This window comes from Solea senegalensis, linkage group LG13 (genome assembly GCF_019176455.1).
Source record: "Solea senegalensis isolate Sse05_10M linkage group LG13, IFAPA_SoseM_1, whole genome shotgun sequence".
NCBI classification, from domain to species: Eukaryota; Metazoa; Chordata; class Actinopteri; order Pleuronectiformes; family Soleidae; genus Solea; species Solea senegalensis.
The window spans coordinates 3,405,084-3,422,473 of NC_058033.1; the positions used below are offsets into that span (position 1 = coordinate 3,405,084).

At 41.0% G+C, this 17,390-nt stretch overlaps 1 protein-coding gene and 1 non-coding gene across 5 annotated transcripts in view; one reads left to right on the forward strand and one right to left on the reverse strand.

Moving 5' to 3' along the window:
- The window catches only part of trim3b (tripartite motif containing 3b), a 50,716-nt gene extending 33,909 nt beyond the window's left edge, over positions 1-16,807 (reverse strand). The window contains exons 1-2 of one of the 4 annotated variants that reach the window (XM_044041505.1): positions 16,371-16,807; positions 14,282-14,360 (exon numbers count right to left, since the gene is read on the reverse strand). The gene's annotated coding sequence lies outside the window, so the exon portion shown is untranslated. Of the gene's footprint in view, positions 1-1,974; positions 2,260-12,395; positions 12,557-14,281; positions 14,361-16,370 lie in introns of those variants that run through there. The other 3 variants (XM_044041506.1, XM_044041504.1, XM_044041507.1) reach the window with 3 other exon arrangements.
- On the forward strand, positions 15,161-15,232 carry trnaw-cca. Its single transcript has one exon. It is a non-coding gene; the product is annotated as a tRNA-Trp (tRNA).
- Positions 16,808-17,390: the final 583 nt, after the last annotated feature.

Here is a 17,390-nt window from a genome sequence, read left to right on the forward strand (position 1 = left end):
ATACACAGTCTCTGTACCAGGAGAGTAAAGGTCACATCTTAAGCCAACAACCACACAACTCTCCGGTGAGAAACACTCAGGTGTCTAATGAAAATGATTCGTTGTTTAGTAGCTTCTGTTTTGCCAGAATCCAAATATGCATTGTTCAGTTCAAATCCTGAGCTTAAACGCGGCACTTCATGCATATCTGGTTGTCTTAAGGCTTGAATGTCTCCTGAATTAAAGACGATTTAAAGAAAGGGTCAACTGCGGGACAAAGTAAATGAATACTTATAAGTTCTCACACTCCCTTTCTCCCTCTGTGATGACGTGGGTCTAAATTTAGACGTGTATTGGTGGCATAAGCGATGACAGTGACACTAAAATAACAGCGATGGTCTTAGGAGTGCTGGGCAGTGTTGAGGCTGGCGTCCATTTATATTTGTGAAGGCACTTATTTTGGGTGGTGACGGTAAACAGGATTCCTAAATGGAAAAATCCCAAATTGGAATTCACTTAAAAGAGTGGGATGAAGAAAAAGAGAACCATCTGCTCAGTCTCCATCAAAGAAAATGGAAAAAATAACAACATTTTGAACTTCATTTCACATGTTGGCACAAGGGAACTTTTAGTTTCAGGTTAATGTCACACAAAGAACGACAAAATCTTACTTTATGGTATATTTTACAGCCATAATGAGGTGAGGGAGACTATTGGTCTGGCTTTCACTTGCAAAACACTTAGTTTTATGACTTTGAGGTGTTAAAGTCACCATCTCCACTTAACTGACAGGCTTGGCAAGTTAAAGAACATAAGAAAAGGAATGTTTTGAAGATTTTTTGACAGTTACAGCCAGCAGCAGCAAATGTGAGATTAGGCCAAGCCCAGGTCGGACTGCAGGGGAGCTTCACACATGACGTGTGAGAGGACGCAAGGCTGCAGGGAACTGTCACCAAATGCCATCAACATTAAACGTGTCATAATTCTCCCTCTGGCAATTACACATGCAGTAATAACAGACTGCAGCCTGAGTGATTTCCCCAAACTCTCAGGATTACAGCATGCAAAGCTCTAATGTTTGTGTGTTACTGCATTGGCCGCAGCCTGTTTGTGTGTGTGTGTGCGTGTGAGACAACGAGCTAACACTCGTGAAGGCGACACACAATGAGTCTATTCATCGCCGGCTTAATGGGATACAAAGTAATCGTATTCTTTCTCTCACTTTCTTTGTCTCTGAAACCTCGTGTGTGCAACAGGATCCTCACGGCCGATGTGTGCATCGTGACGCACACATGGAAAAATACAGGGAATTAAAAAGCGTCCTCATCAGGGGGACAGCAAGAGACAGAGAGCGTAGTGAGTAGAGGAGTAAGAGGAAATATCGGCAAAACACAACATTGCCATATTTCATTTTATCATACTTGAATCAATAAATCAGAATCAGTGTTGTTTTAAGTCTTCAACCACTAGTTGGCAGCAGACTCTTTACTCCTTCTTCTACTCCGCTGACTGCACTCCAGAAAACTGTATATTTACTAGAGCTGCAACTAACGATTGTTTTTCATAATCGATTAATCTGTCGATTAATTGATGAATCGTTTGGTCCTTAAAATATCAGAAAATCACAAACCAAAATGATTCACTTTTAATGATTTCTTTGTTATCCAGAGCAAAGAAATGAAGAAAATACTCACATTTAAGAAGCTTAAACAATCGGAACTCTTGTTTTAATCACTTTGCTGTTTTTCTTAAAATATTCTATTTAGGGGGAAAACAAATATGTCTTATATCACCAGATTCTGGCCCAGCCCAGCACCTGCTCTCTGCTCACTGTCATGCACCTGTACAGCATCAATGACTACGTGTTGACAGCTTGGACACACTCTCACACACTTTTGCTCTGTTGACAGCTGAGCTCACAAAGTCATACATGTACTGCATGAACATATGGACACACACACACACACACACGGAGTTGACAGGAAGACGACCTACTGTCAGAAGAGGGGAGAAGATCAGTCCAGAAGTCTCCATGGCAGCTGTGTGTTAGATCAGTGCTCCACTGAAGAATCAGCACACGCCCTGCTTCATGTTTTCAGACTCACTTCCCTCTCTTGCTTCTCCCTTCAGCTCCACTGACCACTCTCCCTTTTCCCTCCTCTGGTTTTTCCCCTTTTCCATACAGCACATAAAAAAGCTGAGCGGGGCACGACAGCAGAGGGTGGGACTGTAAATTGAAAGTCCCTCCTACTGTCAGAGCTGTTTACAAGCACGAGCTGACTGGACACCCTCCTACTGCTCTGCCTCCGATTGGCTGGGGAAACTCTAACTATGGAGAGCGGTTGCGTCATCGGCCAACAATGTGTCCTGAGCCAGAGGCAGAAGGAGGTAGAGACTGACAGGAAGACGGCGAGGGAAAAGTCCATTTGTCACAGCTGGAAACAGGACAAACTGAGTCCACGGTGTTGTATCGCATACCTGGATCTGTCATTATTTAAGTTGAGTGATGTTGTGTCTTATAGAACCTTCTATAGAACTTATAGAACTTATAGAACACTGAATGCGTCTCAGTGGAAGAGCAGCTGACGGGCGACTCTTATTTTAGCATGTGGATCATCTGGTTTTCAGTTACTATGATGAAAAGATGTGTAATTACTTAACCAGTACACACACACACATGCAAACACGTATCCTTTCAAGGACTCCCACTGACTTCCACTCAATTGGACAGCCTCACCTTATTATTATCCTTAACCTTAACCATAATCAGTTAATCCTTAACCATAACCTTAGACTAGATCCTAACTACAATTCAAATCCTAGTCCCAAATTTAACCAGAAATGGTTTAAACAGGTCAGTGTTTATGCAAGATAAGATAATATATGTTAAGATTTGGCGCTATACAAATAAAATGGAATTGAATTGACCTAAACCCTTAACTTAACTAACATGACAGAATGTGAGGAACAGAATGTCCTTATTTTCCAAAAATGTCTTCACTTCCAATGTTTTATGCTACAAAATGCTCCTCACAAAGATCTTCATCCATGTTTTGTACATCTATCTCAGTGAGGACACTTGCATTCTGTCGCCCCCTTACCCCTCCCCTTAACCATCGCAACTAAATGCCTAGCCCTGACACAGAGCTTACACTAAGCCGAACCCTAAATCCAGGTCTTAAGCCATAAACTGCCCTTTTAAGACATGACAGAAAGCGTGGACGCACGAGATGTCCTCACTTTCCCAAAAATGGTCCTCACAAAGACACACCAGTTCACGCACACACACATGCAGAGCAGAGCAGCCAAACGTAACAGAGTTACATAATTCATGATGTCACCTTAAAAAATGAGAATGCGTAACATATGTCTCCTCGTCTACGAGCGTTATCGTATGAAATTGCACACATGAAGTGATTAAGTCATGCCCCTGAAGAGAGGATAGTGACTCTGATTTTCAAGTAAAAGATCTGATCTGATTTTGTTCCCAATCTCTAAAATGAGCCGTCCTTGTGAAAAGGTCGGAGATTAATGTGGAGGAAGAGGTGAGGATTTTCTGACCGAAAAAAACAACAACTCAGTTAATCTGTGCAGATTGAGTCCATGTCATCCGTTCCTCCTCCCTCGCTTCCGGGCTCTGCTTTTCCTCCACACCCACGCACACCTTCTCCAAAATCCCATCAAAGCTGCAACTCGCAGGCCAACAATGAAAACACGATACAGAAAATGACAAAACTGACTCCGTTTAGTTTATTATGAAACAGTTTTTTTGAAACTTTTTTGTTTTTTTGAAACCTGTCAAACAATTGCTGGACATGATTAATCACCACATCGTTCTTCCAAATCACATCAACATCCCACAAAGACATTGCGACTTACAGGGCGTCTTGTTTTCATGCTCCACAATACGTGATTGGAGGGAGGTTATCTGTCATGAACAATACACCCGATGCAGCGCTCTGTGCAGCGTGAGCAGCCTTTTGTCATCGCTACAGTGAGCATTTGACAGCATTATTGGTTAAGTGCCGCGTTTCCTGCTGAATCAACAGTTTCATACCGCAGTACACAACCCCGGCAGTTATTAAATTGGAAGACGGCGAACCACCAGTGGCATCCGCGGTGATTCTCCGGCAACTAGTACACAGAATCTAATGGGACCCAGCAGCACTGAGGCAGCAGTTAGCTGTGTGCCTTCATTATGCAACATCAACTCCCAAAACAAACTGTTCTGCCCCAGGGTCACACAGAGGTAGAACAATATCCGCAGTGAAAGTAATGATAGTGATGTTCCTCATAATATCCAGCAAGAAAATCCAGACCCTCCTCAGGCAGGGATTAATAAATCACAGCGAGTCACGTATGCCTTTCATGTTGAACTTGAAGACTTAAGACGCCGTGGTTCGTTCTCAACAGCGGAGACAACGATCCGAACCACTTTAAAAAGGTACAGCGTGTACGATTCAGCAACAGGTGCTGGTGAAGCTGCACGTTGGAGCTAATCCCTCACCTCGCGCTGCCCTTCCAAGTGTGTTGGAGAACCCGTGTATAAAAGGCTCATTCTGGGGTGAATGAAAAACAACAATTCATACAACGATTTCTGGCAAATTCACATGATTACACACTGGACCTTTAACCCTAACCTTATACAAACCTTTAAGCTCTCCTGCGCCAATGTCCAAAAAGACGATAAGCACTGTTATCTTGCTGCCGTGTTTTGTAAGTTTGAGTCGTTGGAACCAATCAGTGGATTTGAAACACTGAAGTGTTGCAGATAATCACATGTGATCATATTGATCGAGGCAGCGATGGATCAACAACTCCTGTGTGCCAATGAGAAAACTGTTTTTCACTGTTTTTCTTTATGGACTTTGGAACACTGTACTGTGACACCATTGATTGTCTCGTTTTAGGGTTAGGGTTAAGTTAAAGGTTTAGATGAGGCATTTAGTTGTGATGCTTAAGAATAAGGTAAGAAGCTACAGACGTGTCCCCTCTGAGAAAGACCTGTGAGGACCATTTTGTCGCATTTTGGCACATAAACCATTGGAAGCGAAGACATTTCGGGAAAGTAAGGACATTTTGGCTGGGGTTAGACTTGTGGTTAGGGTTGGGGTTAAGTTAAGTTAAAGGTTTCAGCATTTAGTTGAGATGGTTATTTGGTAAGTTTGAGTCATTTGGTTCGAACCAAATCAAAGGATTTCAAACACTGAAGTGTTGAAGATGATCACATGTGATCCCTTTTTCTTTACTTAACTTTGGAACAGGTTTGCAAACGTCTGTTTTTCACATATGCAAAAGGCTGCACACATATTCTTAATATATCGTGGATTTAAGCAGGTGCAGATTGAACGTTATGTCATGTCTCTCCTGGGAGTGCAAGTGTCTTGAGTCCCAGGCTGGTTCATGGGAACAGTGGCACGTTTGGCTAAAAAAAGTAGTGTTGATAATGTGTCAATACCTCGTACTCTCACACTCTTAAAAAGCCTGAACTATCCCTTTAAGTTGCGAGGACGGCCGAAACGTTCTCACCTTCCCAGAGTGTCCTCACGCTGTTCGATCTATAACTCACGCAGGTCTTCACAAAGAGTCAAACCCAGCGACCTCCTTCTCTTTAGATCAAATTATCGCACACACACCCACACACATACCTCACATTTGGTCCCTATAAAGACATAAATAAGAGTATAATAGACGGTGTGTTTGCATGGGCCTGCATGTGTAGCCCTTGTTAGTATGCTCAGCAGGCTTCAGTTCCCCCCTGCACACTTCAGTCTTAAGCCTCCACATACATATACGTCTATATATAGAGCTATCAGTTCTCATCCCCTTCATGCAGGCACGTGCTCAGAGCTGCACACACACACACACACTGTGAACAAGAGCCGGCATCCTTGGATGACCAGCATAGTAATGACTCCAAGGCACTCAAGAAGAAGCCACATGTTTAACATTTACACAAGCTCGTCCTTGCTTCCATCGTTCACTCATCAATCGGATTCTTTTTACACGCCGACGGCACAGTAAGGTTTTGAAATGTGCGTCGTCAAAGTTACGACGGCAGGGCTTGACTTTTAAATGCCAGCAAATGTTCCGACGTTCAATTTGAGCCACTGCCAAATGAGTTCACGGCACACAGTTGCTGATTTAAGGCCGCACACGACGCTCCCAGTGCTTCTCTGTGGGGCTGCACGCGTCGATCACGTGTCGCCGTAACACTGAGCGAGTAAAGCATCTGTAAAGAAGTTGGAGTGTGATTGTTGTGAATACACAACTGTATGTATATATCTATATGTATATATATGTGTGTATATATATACATATGTATATATATATATATATATATATATATACGTATATATATATATGTAGATATATACATACTGCCAGTGTTTACACACGAATGCTCCTTAATAAACATCATGTAACTTAGTTTCTGTTCATAAAGACCAAAGAAGGCGGAATAATAACATGAGCAACAGCTAAAAAAAATCCCCAAAAGTTGCACATTGAAGCTTTGAGAATGAAAAAAACAACTTTGGTTTGTGTTTTTTGAGAAAATACCAAATATCTGCTCTTGCAAACACATCACATATCCACCATACATACACAGAAGGCCATTTGAGAATACGCAGCGGCTGTTGTGAGCACGTGAGACGTGTTTTTGCAGCTTATACCAAACACGCCCGCCTGCAAATGACTGACTGATTGATGGGATTGATGGAAATACTGACGCTTCCTTTCAGATGCCGTAGCAGCTGCTGTCAGTCGACGCCACAGCTGGCCTCGGGGGAAGCAGGTGTGTGAGCATAAATTGTTTTTTTGTTGGTTTTTCCAGAAAGAATTTCACCTAAATCTTGCATTTTGTGTCTGCACTGCAGCGCACTAATGTATTTAAGATCAAAAATAATGAACTAAAGGTGAAATACTTTTACACATTTAAATGTGAAACAGGTCTTTGTCATTTTTTTACTTTTACTGCATTTAATAAGTTTCTGAGAACCAAAACATGTCCTCTGACGTCATTAATAAAGCTTACAGCTCGGAAATTGACCACAAACGTTTTTTTGTTTTCCCCCGTGACCACCGCACTCATAAAACCACATCACATTCACTCTGTTGTAAATAACGAGTTCATTAAGCGGCGATTGCCTTTCGTCGACAGCAGCTCGACTCCGCTGAGCTTTGAGAAACAGATGCCACAGCAGCTCAGACAGAGACAAACACACACGTCCCGGAGATCATGGTGCAAATTCTCATCTTGATATCAGTCCAAATTTGGGAGAATTCTGTCAGCATAACCCCCCAGAAAACATTAGATAAAAGAAATACAGCGATTATAATCCACACTTCAGAAATCACATCTACAGATTAAATAATGTCATTTTTCACATACTCTCCATCGTCGTTCTTCCTCTGCAATCACTGCTCACTGAAAGAAGAGCACGTGCCACAGGGCAGAAGGAGCTGATCCTGAAATAATGTGTTTCTTTAAATAACTTAAGGAATGGAACCCCGAGCTAAACAAATAGTAACATGAACAGCAAGTTCACGACAAAACCAGAACACAGTGACGTAGATGTTTGAGTCAATGTGAGTAGTTTAGATGACGGTTAGGCCTCCAATTTACGGTTAGTGACATAATCGAATAATCTGATGATTATTCTCTCAATTGATCAATTAGTCGTTAGTCCATAAAATGTCAGAAAATTATGAGAAATTAAAATGACGACGTTCCTCTGTGTCTTGTCCACTTTGTCCACAGACCAAAATGATTCAGTGTTAATGATATTTTTATATTTTCTATATATATATATATATATATATATATATATATATATATATATATATATATATATATATATGGAGAAAATAAAGCAGAAAATATAATATATATCTAAAAAGCCAAAATATCAAATAGCTTAGCGATGATTTAGTAATCAATTAATGATTGCAGCTCTCGGTATCACTGTGTTGCGTAAGAGGCACAGCAGAAGAAAAAGAGCACGACATGCCATTTTGCTCCAACGACCTTCAGACAACGATGACTGAAAGAGGAGATGAAATACATTTTTACATGCTTTTCCCCCCTTTGCTGCACATTTTAAGCAGACATCATTTGTTTTTTAAATGACGACAGGGTCGGCAGATTTTCATTAACAGAAAGCCCTTCTAATGTAATTAAATCCGCCCTTGAAACGACCCCCAAAATTAAAGTAAAGCTGAAGAATCAAATTGCAATTTTTCTATTCCATTTTAAGTCGAGCTGCGGTTCAGAAATTCCCCGCGTTATAGAGAACGCTGTCAGTCACTCTGTGTCACCACAGACACAGAGAGACTCATGCGGAACTAAGAGGCTGAATCAACACTGTGCGAGCGTCTTTGATGATCTGACATTTGTTCATGTTGAAGTTGACGCGTCACTTTAAGCTGATTAAGTCCTATAGTATCCTATGGTATATTATAATAGTCTATAGAGCTATAAAGGCAGGGACTCCTGTGTGCTGACCGACCAGGCTTCTCTCTGGAGAGAATGATGTAATGGATGACCGACGGACATGAGTGTGGCTAAAATGATCAGTTTGCCCGACGTGAGACAAGCTGCACGGGAATGTGTCACAGGAAGTGCCTGTGTCCACACATATGCACCAAAACAAAAGCATACAAGGACAACAAGGACATCAGGATTTCCTCATGGTACCGCCACACAATCTCCATAGCCTACATTTTGCTTCTCACCTTTATTTTCAATGGGGGGAAAAAGGGATACCGTAATTACACGAAAGCTGAGAAGTTGGACGTCTACGTGTGGTCAAACGCCTGCACATAGTACATTTAGTTTTATACTGTTCAAATTTCAAATTTAACACGTTCATGTACAACTACAATGTTGTTGTTGTTTTTTTTATTGAATAAAACGTTTTGTTTTTCTTCATTTTAAATTGTTAATACACTATACCATAAACATGGGCAAAAGCTCACAGGACATTTTCTGGTTCTTTTATTGTTTTTGATATTTTAATACAGGGAAAAAGCAAAGACCACATCCAAACAGACCCATTTGGAAGACAGCGCAGTGTCTAAATCTGGAAGTGAACCATCAACACATGACTGGTTCAAGAATTCCCATTAGGACAGTGACCACTGGAGCATTGCGGTAACACGCGCATGAGGAAAAACAAATCGATCATTCACAAGAGTGAGCAGCTTTACCTCACCACTGTCACTGCCTATGATGAACAGAAACATCAATACACTCATCTCTGTTCCACTGTAGAGGTTTGAAAACCAGCAGCAGACATTTCTCCTGATTAAGGATTATGGGACGAGTGGAAACTAGTCGTGATGTGACTCGTAGGAAATCAGAATTGCTGTTTTTAAACCGTGACATTTGTAATTTAATTTAAAAAAAAAGATTTTTATTAAAGAAGACTTAAAACTAGCAGTTAAGACCATTATCCATTACATTTTCACATAGACTTCCACTCAAATGGGCTTCAGAGTCGCCCCCTGGTGGCTATTCAATATATTTTCACTTCCTATTTGGCTTCAGGTATAAACATGTCATTTACTCACATATACAGTTTGTAATGTAATGTTATTCTATAAAAAAAAAGCATCTTATTCAATGGCTGATACAAATATTTACCAAATTTGGAAAAGCAGCATTATGAAATGTGAAGGAAATGACATAATATGGTCAGTGCTATTACTGAGTCCTCCTCCCTCGAGGGATGATTCTAAATATAACCAACATGACATGACGGCTGCATCTCTCAGCTCAGTGACTGAGCTGTCGCCACATGGCCGTCTCCGCACGATCCAAAGTGAGCGCGGTTGAACGTGCACAAAAGAACACCTGCGCCATTTCTCCACACACGTACGGTCACACACAAGTGACAGTGTCAGAAGAAGACAGCGTCAGTGGCTATGACACAGCAATCTTTGTCCCAAATAGGAACCGAAACACAAATAAAGATGGTGGATAGCTGTTGGGCCCCAGGATACCAAAACAGTTCAGCAACAAACCCCTGAGAGAAGACAGGGTTGCACCACTGCCGTAAAACGTGCTCAAACCGAGCATAGACGACAGATGGATGGGTCCAACAGACAACATCTGTGGGTAGGATGAGGGGACGTTTATCAGAAAGTTGCAGACGTTCTGGAATAATGTCCGCTCCCTCTGTTGCCACACTGGTGAAAAGCACGGGGGGGAACTACAAGGGTCAGACACACTCAGTCTGACAGGTTCTGCGATACCTTGCTCGATCTCCAACGATTTAAAGTGCGCACTGAACCACTGACAGCACTGTTCATGTTTGCAGAAGCTTTTTTTAAACAAACTGGAGCGCCGTAGAAAAAGCAGAAAGAGTCTAAACTAGGCTAGATAATAATCAAAGCTATTTAATAGTCAACTCAGCTTTTACTGCAGAGAGCGATAGGTAACTAGAGAGAGCGCTCAGCTCACTGTCCCGCGGATTTCAATCAAACTACACAATTGCAAAGACCTGTATGACATAATAGTACGTGCTGTCTTTCAAAGTCCTGAATACTCATCCATATCTGGATTTATCATCCTCAGAGATGAACTTTTCAGGCAACCAAAAACATAACATATTCATAGATGAAGTCATACCAATCATCCCGGTAGGAGAAATCGAGAAATCTCCAGTGCACTTACACGGCGCTTGGGGTTTACATGAAAGCAACATGGACTTCTAAACACAGACCTGCACAAACATTTGCTTGACCGTGCAGAGAGCAAGAGATTTTCCCTGTTGCTGTTACCCATGGCAACACGTTCACCTTGACACACTGGGACACACACATTCACTTTGCACAAACAGCTGTCACAACTCACAGGTCATGACGGCAGATGCTTGCAGACACAACAGGCCAAGCATCAGTCATTCACGCACGGAATTTGTACTTTGGATGGTGCGACGGGTAACGTGTATTCATAGATGACACGTTTCCCTCATTCAGGAGTGAGCTGATGATCCAAGCCGTGCAACAGTTCTCTGATAACATAAGCACTCGTCTTTAGCGAGTCGCTTACAAGAGAGTTAGGACACAAATGAGTCCGAAAATCCTGTAGTTACTGAAGTGGTGACCGCTCAGTTAATCATTCCGTGTGTTTTCACAGTTGAGTTTACATCCCCTGCTCTCTTGACTCTTTCGTCCCTCCCAGTGCAGCTCCAGTGACATTCCTCCCATGCCAGTTGGACATTCCACTCCCCACTTCCCCCACAGACAGCAGAGCAAAGCAGAGCAAAGCAGAGCAAAGCAGAGCAGAGATGCCCCTGGTTCAAACTTCATGTACAGCTATGCAACTAAGAGTGTTGCAAGGTTTTCTAAATATGCAAACGTGCACATGTTAAAAATCACACATGATCTCCACCTACTATCATTTGAGTTATATGAAATCCAATTGATGTATAGTGGCAGAAATGTGTTGTTTTCTATTAAATATAAAAGACAAATTGTCCAAATGATCTTATCTGAATGATTAAATATGTGTAAACACTATTTGCATCAAGTTATAAAATGATATCTCAGGGTTTTCTTCCCAGTCTGCAACAGAAGTGAGAATGCAATTTACTATTATTATCATTATTATTATTATTGTTATTATTATTACTATTATTATCATTATTATTATTATTATTATCATTATTATTATTATTATTATTAGTAGTAGTAGTATCATTATTATCATTACTATTATTATTATCATTATTACTATTATTATTATTATTATTACTATCATTATTATTATTATTATTATTATTATTAGTAGTAGTAGTATTAGTAGTATTATTATCATCATCATTATTATTATCATTATCATTATTATTATCACATGAGCTGTATAAAGTATATTTAAATAGTGTTGGCAGAAAATACATTTTTTTTGCATTACTTTGAGAGCAAGTTACCTTGCATTTATTTACGGTAAAGTAGATACTATATGTGCTACTTTTACAGTTATTCTTATTCCTAATATTCAATGTTTCCTACGTAGACATACCACATTTAACGTTTGATGGCCACAATAAAACAGGAAAAACAAAGTATCAAATTATGGATTGCATCAGAAGGAAATCTTCAATGTAGACACACAACCAACACTTGCATCAATCAATCAATCAATCAATCAATCAATCCGCAGTATCAGCACATCTCTCCACCCTGTCGATAAACCGAGTCAGCTTGACCTCACAGACACCAAGAGCAGGTCAAACAAACACATTCTCTGCCGCACACACAACTGCATTATCACACAGTGTGTATTCATCCGTCCATCAGGTGTGTGTGTGTGGCCCATGAGAGAAGGTAAGGGATGCTCCCTCCCTTTGCTGAAGAGGAGGGAAAAGGTGTGGACATGGGAACAGCTGAGGATGATGGGAATTACTTACAGCAGGTTCCTGACAGGTGAGCGAGAGGAAGTTTTCAGCGCACTCTCCTCCAGCGGGAGCAGTAACTGTCCACAAAAGCCAACATCATCACAGAAAAACAGCACCTCATGCAGAGAGAGTGGAAAGGAGGCAGGCAGGGACAGGGAGTGTGTGTGTGTGTGTGTGTGTGTGTGAGAGAGAGAGATGGGAATCTGGCTTTAGAGTATGTATGTGTGTGTGTGAGAGAGAAAGAGAGAGAGATTGTATAAGCTGAGTGGCTGGTGTGAAAATGGGAGGGGGCTGGATTGTCCAATAGAGAAAGGGCTGAGCAGAGTGAGGGGGATATGGCAACAAAGAGAGAGAATTTTCAGTCCCAACTCTCAATCCTCCTTTCATATCTAACCTCTCTTTTTTGTTGTGTGTGTGTGTGTGTGTGTTCAAGGAAAATAACACAAGCTCAACCTGTCAAAAACTGCTGATGTTTCATAAGAGACAGGTGAGAATCTAAATGAACACAACCTCGCCGGGAAATGTCAACGGCAATAGGCCGACAAGTTTGACACTGGGCTTTTAAAAAAAAAGGGTGATAAAAGTGGAAGGGCAAGTTCTTCCCAATGATAATGGATGTTTGTTTTTAATCTTACAATCATGCATACAATCTATTGCTGAGGGGGAAAAGAAAAGAAAATGAAGAAACCTTATCTGGCATAAATGCTGACCTAGTCAGGACCAGTAGTCTTTGTGGAGACTAAAACCTGGTTCTAATGAGGCAGAATGTCAATTCTGAGGAACTTGTTAAGTTAGGGCTGAGATGTGAATTGTGGTTCGGTTAAAGTTAACTGGTAATGGTTAAGGTTAGGGATAATACTTTGGTTAGACATTCGTCCTAATGAATGGACTCATAATCAATGAGAGAGTGTGTTTGTGTGTGTGTGTGTGTCCTCTCAAGCTTCTATGAAGCACTTGTGTGCATGCGCGGGGGGGTGAGGGGGTGGGGGCCAAGCCATCTTCGCAGGATTTTGCTGCGGGAGCACCATGTTGCCATGGAGACTGCATCCAGTGCAGCAGAACATGCAGATGGCTGCTCTCTCCCTCTCTCTCTCTCTCTCTCTGAATCAGTCCTGCTTGACCTGCAGAACACAGAAGCTCTCGTCTGTGTCGGTTCAGAAACCCCCGCAGGTATAGACGGACTCTTGACTCAGCATCCGGACAAAGTAGACGTCCCAAATGCACCATCGCATGCAGCACATATCCGTACATACAAGATATGTAGGAAGTGAAGAGGCCTCTTGGATGAGAGGTGAAACATCATCAAAGTTCAGTTGCCTGCATCTACAGTACACTTCTGAGGATACAGAGACCTGCATGACTGAGAACCTTCACAGATAGAAACATGCAAAAAATGCCTCAACTGAAGAAAAGGAAATCAAGCTTTGGTGTGCTAGATGCACGGCTAATACACTATCCACTTTATTAGGCATCCATGTTAACTCCTTGTTAACACACAATTCTAATCAGATAATCACATGGCAGCAACTGCAGTGCATTAAAATAACGATAAAGTGATCAAGACGAGCGGCTGAAGTTCAAACTGAGTGTCATGTGTACCTTAATAAAGTGTAAAAAAGACAACTCAATGGATCCTGACATCACCCAACTGCTCATCAGTGCAGAGCACAGCAATCAGCCTAATCAGATCAGCGACAGCCAGAGCAGGAGGGACATCAACACGAAGCAAGCAGCTCTATTTTAAGGCTACTGATGAATATAATGACTGTTTATGAAAATGATGGTGGTGATGATGATGTAAAACAGAGCCTAATATAACCGTTACAGCTATAAAAGGTGATGTTACCATCTTGTATAACTTTGATCTAACAACAGACAGATTTTTACAAATCACTTACCCGTCCATTTTGCTTTGAGCAGGCGGGTCAAAGGTTAGCGAGTCCATGCCTTAGATTCTGCACATACTCGTCTCTGTTCCTGAGGAGAAGAATAACAGTAGGGGTCAAAAGACAATTGAATTCACTCAATTACAAACTAATTGAGCATATTTGAATTAAAATCACAAATCTCAGTAATACAAAATCTATAATTTCACTTATTAATCTTGCAGAATTTAGAGCAAATAATGCAAACACAAAATGTAACTGCTATTTCTGCAACACCTTACATTGTTTTCAATAGGTATATGAGATGCATATTTCAAATTAATCACAACTTAATTCTATCCATATTATTTAAAGTATACACACAAGTCTTAAGTGAAATCCCCCCTCAAAAATGATATTATAATCCTAGTATTGTTATTATTATTATTACTATCAAGGGCCTCCGTAGCTCATCAAGCCTGGGTTTGTAGAATCGAATCGCTGTCAAACTGCGCCATCTAGTGACCGATTGACAGAATCATCATGCCACAACATTTTACGAGAAGGAACCACAGCGACACTTTAACTCCACAGTACAGTGCACTGCTACAGTACAGTGCGACAGACAAAACTCCACCAGCAGCGCTGTAAAGTCACCTTTTACTCGTCGTTTATGTGAAAACTAAGAGACGCGTTTCGAATCAACGAAACCGCGCGAAAAAGCCAAATCAAAAACAGCCAGGAAGTGACGCACAGGAAGTGTCGGTGTCCTGCGTTAAAGCTGGAGAAGTAGACGAGACACGGGTTCGATGATGACATGAAACGTACAAGCGAACAGAAATATTAATCAACACGTTACATTCTATATAGTTTAATATTAAATTAAGTTTTGCCATCCGTATTTCATCAGCAGACCTCGTGGCGCAACGGTAGCGCGTCTGACTCCAGATCAGAAGGTTGCGTGTTCAAATCACGTCGGGGTCATTTCTTTGACAAATTCATAAACAATCTTATGAACATATATTTCTCGTTTGAATTTGGGAAATGTGTATTTAAGGCTGTGAAATGTCTCTTTAAACCTTTATTATGAATTTTAGAAGATACTTTTCCATGCATCCATTTAAACCACAAACCACTACAACTAACATACAAACACAGTAAATTTTTATGATCTATTTCTGAGGTATTATGCATAAGATTGCTCATAATTATTTTGTTGTAGTTGTTTTAGATGTGTCTTATCACCTCGTGTGAGCTTCTATGTCTTTTATTTATTATTCTGTGCACTTTGGACCACTGTGGTTGTTTTAAAGTACTTTACAAGTGTTGGATACAAAAAGTTAAATTTGATTCGATTGGATTGTTGTTTTTTTTGTTAAAATAAACTGTACAAAATCAACATATTCTTTCTTTTCACGATATGAGGCTTATGGAGAGTCAATATGGTATAGACGCTATGTGTTGCCAATCTAATTTAAAATATCATGTGGACTAAATCATTGTTAAGAACATCACGTGAGAGATTTTTATAAAAATAACACACTTTATCACTATAGTAACAGTCACAGTTTCTCATTATTCTAATGATATTCTAGATACTATCTCATAATTTACAACTATACATATATATTAATATTTCAAGGCAGTCACATAATGATTTTTAAACTTTATTGTTAAAGCTGTATTCCAGAAAATCATTAGTTAAGACTTCTTATAAGTAAATTATAATATGACTAAAACCTGGCTAAAGGGGGGTTAATACTGAGAATAATATATTCCATACAGTTTCAATGCTAAAAAACTGAAATGTGACTTGTCTGGAAACAACTCAGTGAGCTGTTGAGTGGATTTGTCACGGTTTTCCTTTCCGACCACACAAACCACTCGACACCACCACTTGTGAACCGTCGAACACCCATGAATTGTTATGACGTCCCATGGTTTTACCGCACAAACAACTTGGCACAGCTGCCAGACACTGTGATCTCCAGTCACTGATAAGCAGAGAATTCGACGAATTTGCATCGGTGCCTTTTCATTTAACCATCACATCTGAAAGTAAAACATGTAAATACTGTACAAGCAAAGGACGAACTGAAACTGATGTGGAATAATAATCTACCTTTTTGATCCGGCCTCCAGTTCCTCACATTAAAAAAACATCCATGGCTGTCACGATACAAGCTTTAAAAGTTCCTTTTTTTGTTGTATCTGGACGTCCAGCACAGTCCCTATCTTTGTTTCCTCTGCATTTTGCAGATAGTGGCTTCCTCCTCTCTGTCCGCTCTCCCTCACAGTACAACTTGCTCCAAGTTTCCCCCACTCCACCTCCTTTCTCGTCTCTATTCATGCCCGTTTCTCGTCTTTCACTGGGACACACACACACACACACACAGTAACCTCAGGACATCCTCACATGTGATGATGGTACTCAGCAGAGTGAAACTAAACATCACAATAGTCTGATTGTGCTCTGGAGCTCTTGCCTCACTTCCTACAGGTCAGTTGCCACTGTACAAGTACAGGCTGTTTTCTCGTGTTGTAAACAAGGCCCTGGAAGGGGAGCCTGTATATTTATAACTGTTTGTTCATTCATTGTATTCACTCAATTCTTTCAACATTTTTCCAAGATTTGTTCTCTTCATGTTGGCCCCGGCTGGTTTGAAATGCCAGGCGACTGTAAATGTCCTCATTGAGGACCGGCCAGGCCAGTGGGAGGGAGGGAGGGAGGGAGGGAGGGATGTGGGAGGACAACGGAACAGTCAGACGGGAGCCTGGGTTGAGCAGTTTGTTCCAGAGTATTATTTCACTGCAAGGGCTCAAATGAAATGGGTGTAAACAAACTCTGTCGCCGGAGCAACTCAACTCCGTTCTTTGTGTCCAAAAGTTTAGTTACCGCTGAGGGGAGACACCACAGTGGCACAGTAACAGTGGGCAGATTATCTGGAGGCCTGTGGGGCGCTGGATTCAGCAGGAACTAAAAGTCTGAACCGGGTCACCACTCTTTAAATCAGGTTACTAAACTTTAACAGGAGACATTTTAAATGCACAGTGTGTGATTTTCAGTAAAAATGTTGGCCTGAATTTAAATGTTATTTCAAAAAATTCATGCACCAGCAAGTTTGGCTGTGAATGATGAGGA